This window comes from Lepisosteus platostomus, unplaced genomic scaffold, assembly GCF_059453375.1.
Source record: "Lepisosteus platostomus isolate fLepPlt1 unplaced genomic scaffold, fLepPlt1.hap1 Scaffold_74_H1, whole genome shotgun sequence".
Lineage (NCBI taxonomy): Eukaryota > Metazoa > Chordata > Actinopteri > Semionotiformes > Lepisosteidae > Lepisosteus > Lepisosteus platostomus.
In genome coordinates, this window is record NW_028291686.1 from 15,384 (window position 1) to 29,239 (window position 13,856).

The 13,856-nt window shown below is 47.3% G+C and overlaps 4 non-coding genes across 4 annotated transcripts; all 4 read left to right on the plus strand.

Annotated features, from left to right (window-relative positions):
- The first annotated feature begins 225 nt into the window (after positions 1–225).
- On the plus strand, positions 226–307 carry trnas-gcu (transfer RNA serine (anticodon GCU)). Its single transcript has one exon. It is a non-coding gene; the product is annotated as a tRNA-Ser (tRNA).
- A 4,076-nt stretch (positions 308–4,383) lies between these two features.
- trnas-gcu (transfer RNA serine (anticodon GCU)) lies at positions 4,384–4,465 on the plus strand. Its single transcript has one exon. It is a non-coding gene; the product is annotated as a tRNA-Ser (tRNA).
- A 4,076-nt stretch (positions 4,466–8,541) lies between these two features.
- Positions 8,542–8,623, plus strand: trnas-gcu (transfer RNA serine (anticodon GCU)). The gene has a single exon. It is a non-coding gene; the product is annotated as a tRNA-Ser (tRNA).
- Positions 8,624–12,699: 4,076 nt separating this feature from the next.
- trnas-gcu (transfer RNA serine (anticodon GCU)) lies at positions 12,700–12,781 on the plus strand. Its single transcript has one exon. It is a non-coding gene; the product is annotated as a tRNA-Ser (tRNA).
- Positions 12,782–13,856: the final 1,075 nt, after the last annotated feature.

A 13,856-nucleotide genomic window follows, 5' to 3' on the forward strand; every position in this document is an offset into this window, starting at 1 on the left:
GAACTTTTCATGTCCAAGGAGCTCAATGTGCTTTCTGTGTACAACAGGGCCACTGAACTCCACACTGGCCACTGAACCACAGCAGTGGCTTGCTGGCTTGACATCTCCCAAGGAAAATGTTGAAATCGCATGTGGAACAGGAAAATGACCCTCGAGTACGGGGGAAAAAAAAGAAAAAGATCATCTGGAGCGCGCCAACCCATGTCCGGACAGCCCAGATCCCTCGACGAGGTGGCCGAGTGGTTAAGGCGATGGACTGCTAATCCATTGTGCTCCGCACGCATGGGTTCGAATCCCATTCTCGTCGCGCTCCATGTGTGCCCGTTCGGCGTTGGCCCTCCTGTCGTTTGCTCCGGTTCTAGAGCCGTGCATTTTCTAGCGGTGGCTGAACATGGTATAGTAGGCTAACGTCGGTATCGAGCAGTAACAGTAACGGTATTTTCGTGTCGCTGCTGCCAAGTGGCTCTGGGTTGAGACCGCGTTTTCACTTACTTGCAACGCAAACGGAGAAAGCGATTTTTGACAGTCTCTCGAGAGACCGCGCTAGGTGTTTAGGGATAGACTTTGTCAGTTCCCCCTGGGATGGTGGCCTCTCAAATAGTTTGTGATTCCTTATACAGTAGAAGCCTGCTTCGTGGCTTAAATCCAAGCTAAGGAAACGAGTTAGAGGTCTGATGCAGAACTGCGAATTCAATGAAGGGGAACACTACAGTACATTGCACTGTATGTGTGAGGAAAGCTGCCCCCTTCAGTCCCTTGTCGACCGAACAGAGGACTGTAAAGGATACCGCCAAGAAACTTAAGGATGCTGGTTGGAATCCAGCTCCAAAGAAGCCCCTTTGGGTGTTATGTCATCAAAAAGTAAGAACAGCGAATCTCCCTTTGATCAAAAGCGCAACAGAGCTGTTTTCCGTGGAGCAGGTTTCAGACCCGTAGACCTGTTTTATTTGTAGGGCAGGGCGCATTCCCAAACGCGAATCTCCTGTTTTAGAAATGCTTTGGGCGGCGTGAAGTGAAAATAAGAAGTGGGCTCCAGATGCACATGGAAGCAATCAAGTGTTTCATCCGAGCTGTTTCAAAGACTGCCCAAGAGCTTTCCTTTCACAGAGGCGCAACGATTAATGATGGGGGTGCACCCTTCAATGCGCCTTACGACTCTAGGGAGTGATTGAGACGATTCGTAGCGTGTGCTCATTTCTCTCTATTCCCCGTGTTGCAGTGGTAGGATGACGTCAATTACTGCTTCGACACGTAACGGCATTATAATCACGTGCAGGAGCTGAGGGCTTTAGTTTTGTTTCGTTTTCCATGGCGTTCGTAAGCGCGCAAATCAAAGGCAAGTCCTGCGTCTAAGACGAACGTAAATGCTTTTGAAAGTGCAGTGTGGTGCAGCTTGTAAAATCCTTGTCCACATTTGTGGTTTGTTGATGTTTGTTCTGTCTGCCAAAGTTGCATTTTGACATCCGGACGGGGGGACTTTATCATTTGAACGTGAAGCCAGCCTTAAACCCTCTGAGGCGTGTCTGTCTGCCGGCACGTATCTTGTGAAAGGTATTTTGTTTTTAACGGAGAGCAACTTTAAAAAGGTATCCGCAGCCACCTCGCAGTCCGTGTTTGATTATAGGAGGAATGCGGCGGCGGCGGGCTCGCTTTTGTCGTGGTCGAGTGGTTAAGGCGATGGGCTCGAAATGCGTTGGGGCTTCCCCGCGCAGGTTCGAAACCTGCCGACTCCGGCGTCTGCCGCACGTCGCCTTGTGCCTGCGCGGCAGAGGCGAAGTGCCGCTTCTCCTTTCCTGGTACTATAACAACGCTAAATCGCTTGGCCCCGCTGCCATGGACATCAATTCTTCAGATAACCACACACTTTGCCTTCGCACCTCTGGTGCTCTGCTTATGCCTTTGAAAACCTAATGAATAAAGCTGAAAGAACCGACACGATATGTAGGTGCTCCTAAAGCACGCAGTAAACAACTGTTAACAGCAAGGGTTTCAGTGGGTTAACTGAGGAGAAGGCGTGATCGCTAATTGTTGACTTTTTATTTGGTGTTAGAAACACTCTTACTGTGCATGACGTGCAACAAATGTAGCCACAGAAATTGCATCACGCTTTCATGTATGCTATTGCAGACACCAACGTTGCCTAGATAGAAAACCGAAATAGCCGTGGGTTTGCTTGCTGGTCTGAAGGATCTCTCTTCGAATCTCTGTCATTTGTCAATGGAAGTAAAAGGCGCTGCAATCTCATACGTTCAGAATCAAACCCGCAGCTGTTGTTCGACTTTATTTCTTGACTAATTACAACTGAGTGTCGCATGAGCAGTTACATAAACTTGTCTGGTATATTTGAACACAGGTGCCGTTCTTCAATTAAAACTAACAGTACATTGTCAGGGACATTCAGTTCTATACAAACAAGAGACAGACAAGAGAATATTTCTACCGTTCATGTGGACTACGTGTTGACTTACTGATCGGAATAATTGAAAAGTTCGGGCTCATAGCCGATGCAGTGCGTGCTAATTAGAACAGCAACGCTGAGCTCTCAGCACCGTACTGAGCCCAGGTGTTTTTCTAAAGCTGTCAGGTGCAGTTCATTTACATGAAGGAAATCTCTTACTGGGTACGATTGCAATGCAGTAAGTAGCACAGACTACTTAGGGAGTAGCCCGATGCGTTTAAAAACGACCCGAGCCAGGCAGGAGTCCAACCCGCAATCTCCTGATCCGTAGTCAGACGCGTTATCCATTGCGCCACTGGCCCCGGTGTGACACTGCAGGACTGTAACCCAGTGAGATCAGCACTGCAACTAGTAAAATATTACCCCCGTTCCATTCTTTACCAAAAGTGAGAAACACCTGTTTTCTACATTTTGTCTGTTTTAAAACCATATCTCTTTAAACCAAACCAAGAGTCTGTCTTTTGCACTGATATTCTGATTCATTTCGATTTCAAAGAAAAAAAAACATTATCTTCCAAAGCATCATAAAATTGTCCCTTCTTCCAGACTCTACTTCTCTCTTGTAGTAGTACAGCAGACCTTTCCAGGTGAGCAGATCACAGAGTCCGAAATGAGCTTCCTCCATCAAGCAAAGTACCTGAACATGACTCTGTCTTCATAAAAGTGCCCCTGTAATAAAGAAATTAAATCCGAAATCAAGAGGGCAGTTGCCTACTGAAGTTCAAGAAGTCATCAATTTTAACCTAGCAACACATTAAAGGCTGCATCTATACAAGTACGATTCTAGAAATGCTCACCAGATTACGTTTTAAGAAGGAACTGCGCCTCAGGTTCCGCCGAGATCTTAACTCGGATGGCAGGATTCAGAGTCCGGAGTGCGGACTGATGGCGCACGGAGGGTCCACATACTGTGGATCCCTCAGTGATCTTCCGCGTGTTCAAACAGCCAGCGTGTGACTCCCCTGTCCCCGTGACCTCATTGCTCTGCTCTCGCCTCTGTGCAGCCGAGCCCGACTCATGGTAAATTGAAAACAAATATGCCCTCAACGTGAGATTTACTTTGGAGCGAGGATAGATGTTACCTTTTTATCATTGATCAGGATGTATGTGATGTGGCGACTAGGTTCAATTTTGTATCCTCTTTAAAAGATTAAGGACTGGGGTGAGCGTGATTTACCACCCTTTCAGCTAAGAACCCGACGTGCGCACCGTTTAAGCTGCATAGACTCGGTCGTTTAACTCTTCTCCATTAGAAGGGTTAAGGTTAAAGAAAAAAACATTGCTGACTTCTTTTTTTTTTTGCCAGCCGCGAGTGCTGATTAGCAAGGTTTGTATTTCATGTTTTGCAAGTTGCATCCATTATAAGAAAAACAAGTTGTTCAAGACAGGAAATGAATGCTTGCATTTAATTAAGTCTAGCCGTAGGCGGTTGTCCATAATGACCAGTTCTGTTCGAGAAGACAGAACAAAAAAGGCACCGCTGGGATTCGGAGCCAGGGTCTCCTGTTTACTAGACAGGCACCTTAAGCAACTAAGCCACGGCGCCCCAGGAGAGCTGTCCTTTGACAGCCACTTGGACACACCACTCAGACACATCTGCATTCGGTGTGTGCTCCGCCTGCTCGCTGAGCAAGTTGCCACCTTTACATATAATAGCAACATCAACACCAAGAGAAAGGGTGACAAATGGCTTTTATCTGGAACTTTTCATGTCCAAGGAGCTCAATGTGCTTTCTGTGTACAACAGGGCCACTGAACTCCACACTGGCCACTGAACCACAGCAGTGGCTTGCTGGCTTGACATCTCCCAAGGAAAATGTTGAAATCGCATGTGGAACAGGAAAATGACCCTCGAGTACGGGGGAAAAAAAAGAAAAAGATCATCTGGAGCGCGCCAACCCATGTCCGGACAGCCCAGATCCCTCGACGAGGTGGCCGAGTGGTTAAGGCGATGGACTGCTAATCCATTGTGCTCCGCACGCATGGGTTCGAATCCCATTCTCGTCGCGCTCCATGTGTGCCCGTTCGGCGTTGGCCCTCCTGTCGTTTGCTCCGGTTCTAGAGCCGTGCATTTTCTAGCGGTGGCTGAACATGGTATAGTAGGCTAACGTCGGTATCGAGCAGTAACAGTAACGGTATTTTCGTGTCGCTGCTGCCAAGTGGCTCTGGGTTGAGACCGCGTTTTCACTTACTTGCAACGCAAACGGAGAAAGCGATTTTTGACAGTCTCTCGAGAGACCGCGCTAGGTGTTTAGGGATAGACTTTGTCAGTTCCCCCTGGGATGGTGGCCTCTCAAATAGTTTGTGATTCCTTATACAGTAGAAGCCTGCTTCGTGGCTTAAATCCAAGCTAAGGAAACGAGTTAGAGGTCTGATGCAGAACTGCGAATTCAATGAAGGGGAACACTACAGTACATTGCACTGTATGTGTGAGGAAAGCTGCCCCCTTCAGTCCCTTGTCGACCGAACAGAGGACTGTAAAGGATACCGCCAAGAAACTTAAGGATGCTGGTTGGAATCCAGCTCCAAAGAAGCCCCTTTGGGTGTTATGTCATCAAAAAGTAAGAACAGCGAATCTCCCTTTGATCAAAAGCGCAACAGAGCTGTTTTCCGTGGAGCAGGTTTCAGACCCGTAGACCTGTTTTATTTGTAGGGCAGGGCGCATTCCCAAACGCGAATCTCCTGTTTTAGAAATGCTTTGGGCGGCGTGAAGTGAAAATAAGAAGTGGGCTCCAGATGCACATGGAAGCAATCAAGTGTTTCATCCGAGCTGTTTCAAAGACTGCCCAAGAGCTTTCCTTTCACAGAGGCGCAACGATTAATGATGGGGGTGCACCCTTCAATGCGCCTTACGACTCTAGGGAGTGATTGAGACGATTCGTAGCGTGTGCTCATTTCTCTCTATTCCCCGTGTTGCAGTGGTAGGATGACGTCAATTACTGCTTCGACACGTAACGGCATTATAATCACGTGCAGGAGCTGAGGGCTTTAGTTTTGTTTCGTTTTCCATGGCGTTCGTAAGCGCGCAAATCAAAGGCAAGTCCTGCGTCTAAGACGAACGTAAATGCTTTTGAAAGTGCAGTGTGGTGCAGCTTGTAAAATCCTTGTCCACATTTGTGGTTTGTTGATGTTTGTTCTGTCTGCCAAAGTTGCATTTTGACATCCGGACGGGGGGACTTTATCATTTGAACGTGAAGCCAGCCTTAAACCCTCTGAGGCGTGTCTGTCTGCCGGCACGTATCTTGTGAAAGGTATTTTGTTTTTAACGGAGAGCAACTTTAAAAAGGTATCCGCAGCCACCTCGCAGTCCGTGTTTGATTATAGGAGGAATGCGGCGGCGGCGGGCTCGCTTTTGTCGTGGTCGAGTGGTTAAGGCGATGGGCTCGAAATGCGTTGGGGCTTCCCCGCGCAGGTTCGAAACCTGCCGACTCCGGCGTCTGCCGCACGTCGCCTTGTGCCTGCGCGGCAGAGGCGAAGTGCCGCTTCTCCTTTCCTGGTACTATAACAACGCTAAATCGCTTGGCCCCGCTGCCATGGACATCAATTCTTCAGATAACCACACACTTTGCCTTCGCACCTCTGGTGCTCTGCTTATGCCTTTGAAAACCTAATGAATAAAGCTGAAAGAACCGACACGATATGTAGGTGCTCCTAAAGCACGCAGTAAACAACTGTTAACAGCAAGGGTTTCAGTGGGTTAACTGAGGAGAAGGCGTGATCGCTAATTGTTGACTTTTTATTTGGTGTTAGAAACACTCTTACTGTGCATGACGTGCAACAAATGTAGCCACAGAAATTGCATCACGCTTTCATGTATGCTATTGCAGACACCAACGTTGCCTAGATAGAAAACCGAAATAGCCGTGGGTTTGCTTGCTGGTCTGAAGGATCTCTCTTCGAATCTCTGTCATTTGTCAATGGAAGTAAAAGGCGCTGCAATCTCATACGTTCAGAATCAAACCCGCAGCTGTTGTTCGACTTTATTTCTTGACTAATTACAACTGAGTGTCGCATGAGCAGTTACATAAACTTGTCTGGTATATTTGAACACAAGTGCCGTTCTTCAATTAAAACTAACAGTACATTGTCAGGGACATTCAGTTCTATACAAACAAGAGACAGACAAGAGAATATTTCTACCGTTCATGTGGACTACGTGTTGACTTACTGATCGGAATAATTGAAAAGTTCGGGCTCATAGCCGATGCAGTGCGTGCTAATTAGAACAGCAACGCTGAGCTCTCAGCACCGTACTGAGCCCAGGTGTTTTTCTAAAGCTGTCAGGTGCAGTTCATTTACATGAAGGAAATCTCTTACTGGGTACGATTGCAATGCAGTAAGTAGCACAGACTACTTAGGGAGTAGCCCGATGCGTTTAAAAACGACCCGAGCCAGGCAGGAGTCCAACCCGCAATCTCCTGATCCGTAGTCAGACGCGTTATCCATTGCGCCACTGGCCCCGGTGTGACACTGCAGGACTGTAACCCAGTGAGATCAGCACTGCAACTAGTAAAATATTACCCCCGGTCCATTCTTTACCAAAAGTGAGAAACACCTGTTTTCTACATTTTGTCTGTTTTAAAACCATATCTCTTTAAACCAAACCAAGAGTCTGTCTTTTGCACTGATATTCTGATTCATTTCGATTTCAAAGAAAAAAAAACATTATCTTCCAAAGCATCATAAAATTGTCCCTTCTTCCAGACTCTACTTCTCTCTTGTAGTAGTACAGCAGACCTTTCCAGGTGAGCAGATCACAGAGTCCGAAATGAGCTTCCTCCATCAAGCAAAGTACCTGAACATGACTCTGTCTTCATAAAAGTGCCCCTGTAATAAAGAAATTAAATCCGAAATCAAGAGGGCAGTTGCCTACTGAAGTTCAAGAAGTCATCAATTTTAACCTAGCAACACATTAAAGGCTGCATCTATACAAGTACGATTCTAGAAATGCTCACCAGATTACGTTTTAAGAAGGAACTGCGCCTCAGGTTCCGCCGAGATCTTAACTCGGATGGCAGGATTCAGAGTCCGGAGTGCGGACTGATGGCGCACGGAGGGTCCACATACTGTGGATCCCTCAGTGATCTTCCGCGTGTTCAAACAGCCAGCGTGTGACTCCCCTGTCCCCGTGACCTCATTGCTCTGCTCTCGCCTCTGTGCAGCCGAGCCCGACTCATGGTAAATTGAAAACAAATATGCCCTCAACGTGAGATTTACTTTGGAGCGAGGATAGATGTTACCTTTTTATCATTGATCAGGATGTATGTGATGTGGCGACTAGGTTCAATTTTGTATCCTCTTTAAAAGATTAAGGACTGGGGTGAGCGTGATTTACCACCCTTTCAGCTAAGAACCCGACGTGCGCACCGTTTAAGCTGCATAGACTCGGTCGTTTAACTCTTCTCCATTAGAAGGGTTAAGGTTAAAGAAAAAAACATTGCTGACTTCTTTTTTTTTTTGCCAGCCGCGAGTGCTGATTAGCAAGGTTTGTATTTCATGTTTTGCAAGTTGCATCCATTATAAGAAAAACAAGTTGTTCAAGACAGGAAATGAATGCTTGCATTTAATTAAGTCTAGCCGTAGGCGGTTGTCCATAATGACCAGTTCTGTTCGAGAAGACAGAACAAAAAAGGCACCGCTGGGATTCGGAGCCAGGGTCTCCTGTTTACTAGACAGGCACCTTAAGCAACTAAGCCACGGCGCCCCAGGAGAGCTGTCCTTTGACAGCCACTTGGACACACCACTCAGACACATCTGCATTCGGTGTGTGCTCCGCCTGCTCGCTGAGCAAGTTGCCACCTTTACATATAATAGCAACATCAACACCAAGAGAAAGGGTGACAAATGGCTTTTATCTGGAACTTTTCATGTCCAAGGAGCTCAATGTGCTTTCTGTGTACAACAGGGCCACTGAACTCCACACTGGCCACTGAACCACAGCAGTGGCTTGCTGGCTTGACATCTCCCAAGGAAAATGTTGAAATCGCATGTGGAACAGGAAAATGACCCTCGAGTACGGGGGAAAAAAAAGAAAAAGATCATCTGGAGCGCGCCAACCCATGTCCGGACAGCCCAGATCCCTCGACGAGGTGGCCGAGTGGTTAAGGCGATGGACTGCTAATCCATTGTGCTCCGCACGCATGGGTTCGAATCCCATTCTCGTCGCGCTCCATGTGTGCCCGTTCGGCGTTGGCCCTCCTGTCGTTTGCTCCGGTTCTAGAGCCGTGCATTTTCTAGCGGTGGCTGAACATGGTATAGTAGGCTAACGTCGGTATCGAGCAGTAACAGTAACGGTATTTTCGTGTCGCTGCTGCCAAGTGGCTCTGGGTTGAGACCGCGTTTTCACTTACTTGCAACGCAAACGGAGAAAGCGATTTTTGACAGTCTCTCGAGAGACCGCGCTAGGTGTTTAGGGATAGACTTTGTCAGTTCCCCCTGGGATGGTGGCCTCTCAAATAGTTTGTGATTCCTTATACAGTAGAAGCCTGCTTCGTGGCTTAAATCCAAGCTAAGGAAACGAGTTAGAGGTCTGATGCAGAACTGCGAATTCAATGAAGGGGAACACTACAGTACATTGCACTGTATGTGTGAGGAAAGCTGCCCCCTTCAGTCCCTTGTCGACCGAACAGAGGACTGTAAAGGATACCGCCAAGAAACTTAAGGATGCTGGTTGGAATCCAGCTCCAAAGAAGCCCCTTTGGGTGTTATGTCATCAAAAAGTAAGAACAGCGAATCTCCCTTTGATCAAAAGCGCAACAGAGCTGTTTTCCGTGGAGCAGGTTTCAGACCCGTAGACCTGTTTTATTTGTAGGGCAGGGCGCATTCCCAAACGCGAATCTCCTGTTTTAGAAATGCTTTGGGCGGCGTGAAGTGAAAATAAGAAGTGGGCTCCAGATGCACATGGAAGCAATCAAGTGTTTCATCCGAGCTGTTTCAAAGACTGCCCAAGAGCTTTCCTTTCACAGAGGCGCAACGATTAATGATGGGGGTGCACCCTTCAATGCGCCTTACGACTCTAGGGAGTGATTGAGACGATTCGTAGCGTGTGCTCATTTCTCTCTATTCCCCGTGTTGCAGTGGTAGGATGACGTCAATTACTGCTTCGACACGTAACGGCATTATAATCACGTGCAGGAGCTGAGGGCTTTAGTTTTGTTTCGTTTTCCATGGCGTTCGTAAGCGCGCAAATCAAAGGCAAGTCCTGCGTCTAAGACGAACGTAAATGCTTTTGAAAGTGCAGTGTGGTGCAGCTTGTAAAATCCTTGTCCACATTTGTGGTTTGTTGATGTTTGTTCTGTCTGCCAAAGTTGCATTTTGACATCCGGACGGGGGGACTTTATCATTTGAACGTGAAGCCAGCCTTAAACCCTCTGAGGCGTGTCTGTCTGCCGGCACGTATCTTGTGAAAGGTATTTTGTTTTTAACGGAGAGCAACTTTAAAAAGGTATCCGCAGCCACCTCGCAGTCCGTGTTTGATTATAGGAGGAATGCGGCGGCGGCGGGCTCGCTTTTGTCGTGGTCGAGTGGTTAAGGCGATGGGCTCGAAATGCGTTGGGGCTTCCCCGCGCAGGTTCGAAACCTGCCGACTCCGGCGTCTGCCGCACGTCGCCTTGTGCCTGCGCGGCAGAGGCGAAGTGCCGCTTCTCCTTTCCTGGTACTATAACAACGCTAAATCGCTTGGCCCCGCTGCCATGGACATCAATTCTTCAGATAACCACACACTTTGCCTTCGCACCTCTGGTGCTCTGCTTATGCCTTTGAAAACCTAATGAATAAAGCTGAAAGAACCGACACGATATGTAGGTGCTCCTAAAGCACGCAGTAAACAACTGTTAACAGCAAGGGTTTCAGTGGGTTAACTGAGGAGAAGGCGTGATCGCTAATTGTTGACTTTTTATTTGGTGTTAGAAACACTCTTACTGTGCATGACGTGCAACAAATGTAGCCACAGAAATTGCATCACGCTTTCATGTATGCTATTGCAGACACCAACGTTGCCTAGATAGAAAACCGAAATAGCCGTGGGTTTGCTTGCTGGTCTGAAGGATCTCTCTTCGAATCTCTGTCATTTGTCAATGGAAGTAAAAGGCGCTGCAATCTCATACGTTCAGAATCAAACCCGCAGCTGTTGTTCGACTTTATTTCTTGACTAATTACAACTGAGTGTCGCATGAGCAGTTACATAAACTTGTCTGGTATATTTGAACACAGGTGCCGTTCTTCAATTAAAACTAACAGTACATTGTCAGGGACATTCAGTTCTATACAAACAAGAGACAGACAAGAGAATATTTCTACCGTTCATGTGGACTACGTGTTGACTTACTGATCGGAATAATTGAAAAGTTCGGGCTCATAGCCGATGCAGTGCGTGCTAATTAGAACAGCAACGCTGAGCTCTCAGCACCGTACTGAGCCCAGGTGTTTTTCTAAAGCTGTCAGGTGCAGTTCATTTACATGAAGGAAATCTCTTACTGGGTACGATTGCAATGCAGTAAGTAGCACAGACTACTTAGGGAGTAGCCCGATGCGTTTAAAAACGACCCGAGCCAGGCAGGAGTCCAACCCGCAATCTCCTGATCCGTAGTCAGACGCGTTATCCATTGCGCCACTGGCCCCGGTGTGACACTGCAGGACTGTAACCCAGTGAGATCAGCACTGCAACTAGTAAAATATTACCCCCGTTCCATTCTTTACCAAAAGTGAGAAACACCTGTTTTCTACATTTTGTCTGTTTTAAAACCATATCTCTTTAAACCAAACCAAGAGTCTGTCTTTTGCACTGATATTCTGATTCATTTCGATTTCAAAGAAAAAAAAACATTATCTTCCAAAGCATCATAAAATTGTCCCTTCTTCCAGACTCTACTTCTCTCTTGTAGTAGTACAGCAGACCTTTCCAGGTGAGCAGATCACAGAGTCCGAAATGAGCTTCCTCCATCAAGCAAAGTACCTGAACATGACTCTGTCTTCATAAAAGTGCCCCTGTAATAAAGAAATTAAATCCGAAATCAAGAGGGCAGTTGCCTACTGAAGTTCAAGAAGTCATCAATTTTAACCTAGCAACACATTAAAGGCTGCATCTATACAAGTACGATTCTAGAAATGCTCACCAGATTACGTTTTAAGAAGGAACTGCGCCTCAGGTTCCGCCGAGATCTTAACTCGGATGGCAGGATTCAGAGTCCGGAGTGCGGACTGATGGCGCACGGAGGGTCCACATACTGTGGATCCCTCAGTGATCTTCCGCGTGTTCAAACAGCCAGCGTGTGACTCCCCTGTCCCCGTGACCTCATTGCTCTGCTCTCGCCTCTGTGCAGCCGAGCCCGACTCATGGTAAATTGAAAACAAATATGCCCTCAACGTGAGATTTACTTTGGAGCGAGGATAGATGTTACCTTTTTATCATTGATCAGGATGTATGTGATGTGGCGACTAGGTTCAATTTTGTATCCTCTTTAAAAGATTAAGGACTGGGGTGAGCGTGATTTACCACCCTTTCAGCTAAGAACCCGACGTGCGCACCGTTTAAGCTGCATAGACTCGGTCGTTTAACTCTTCTCCATTAGAAGGGTTAAGGTTAAAGAAAAAAACATTGCTGACTTCTTTTTTTTTTTGCCAGCCGCGAGTGCTGATTAGCAAGGTTTGTATTTCATGTTTTGCAAGTTGCATCCATTATAAGAAAAACAAGTTGTTCAAGACAGGAAATGAATGCTTGCATTTAATTAAGTCTAGCCGTAGGCGGTTGTCCATAATGACCAGTTCTGTTCGAGAAGACAGAACAAAAAAGGCACCGCTGGGATTCGGAGCCAGGGTCTCCTGTTTACTAGACAGGCACCTTAAGCAACTAAGCCACGGCGCCCCAGGAGAGCTGTCCTTTGACAGCCACTTGGACACACCACTCAGACACATCTGCATTCGGTGTGTGCTCCGCCTGCTCGCTGAGCAAGTTGCCACCTTTACATATAATAGCAACATCAACACCAAGAGAAAGGGTGACAAATGGCTTTTATCTGGAACTTTTCATGTCCAAGGAGCTCAATGTGCTTTCTGTGTACAACAGGGCCACTGAACTCCACACTGGCCACTGAACCACAGCAGTGGCTTGCTGGCTTGACATCTCCCAAGGAAAATGTTGAAATCGCATGTGGAACAGGAAAATGACCCTCGAGTACGGGGGAAAAAAAAGAAAAAGATCATCTGGAGCGCGCCAACCCATGTCCGGACAGCCCAGATCCCTCGACGAGGTGGCCGAGTGGTTAAGGCGATGGACTGCTAATCCATTGTGCTCCGCACGCATGGGTTCGAATCCCATTCTCGTCGCGCTCCATGTGTGCCCGTTCGGCGTTGGCCCTCCTGTCGTTTGCTCCGGTTCTAGAGCCGTGCATTTTCTAGCGGTGGCTGAACATGGTATAGTAGGCTAACGTCGGTATCGAGCAGTAACAGTAACGGTATTTTCGTGTCGCTGCTGCCAAGTGGCTCTGGGTTGAGACCGCGTTTTCACTTACTTGCAACGCAAACGGAGAAAGCGATTTTTGACAGTCTCTCGAGAGACCGCGCTAGGTGTTTAGGGATAGACTTTGTCAGTTCCCCCTGGGATGGTGGCCTCTCAAATAGTTTGTGATTCCTTATACAGTAGAAGCCTGCTTCGTGGCTTAAATCCAAGCTAAGGAAACGAGTTAGAGGTCTGATGCAGAACTGCGAATTCAATGAAGGGGAACACTACAGTACATTGCACTGTATGTGTGAGGAAAGCTGCCCCCTTCAGTCCCTTGTCGACCGAACAGAGGACTGTAAAGGATACCGCCAAGAAACTTAAGGATGCTGGTTGGAATCCAGCTCCAAAGAAGCCCCTTTGGGTGTTATGTCATCAAAAAGTAAGAACAGCGAATCTCCCTTTGATCAAAAGCGCAACAGAGCTGTTTTCCGTGGAGCAGGTTTCAGACCCGTAGACCTGTTTTATTTGTAGGGCAGGGCGCATTCCCAAACGCGAATCTCCTGTTTTAGAAATGCTTTGGGCGGCGTGAAGTGAAAATAAGAAGTGGGCTCCAGATGCACATGGAAGCAATCAAGTGTTTCATCCGAGCTGTTTCAAAGACTGCCCAAGAGCTTTCCTTTCACAGAGGCGCAACGATTAATGATGGGGGTGCACCCTTCAATGCGCCTTACGACTCTAGGGAGTGATTGAGACGATTCGTAGCGTGTGCTCATTTCTCTCTATTCCCCGTGTTGCAGTGGTAGGATGACGTCAATTACTGCTTCGACACGTAACGGCATTATAATCACGTGCAGGAGCTGAGGGCTTTAGTTTTGTTTCGTTTTCCATGGCGTTCGTAAGCGCGCAAATCAAAGGCAAGTCCTGCGTCTAAGACGAACGTAAATGCTTTTGAAAGTGCAG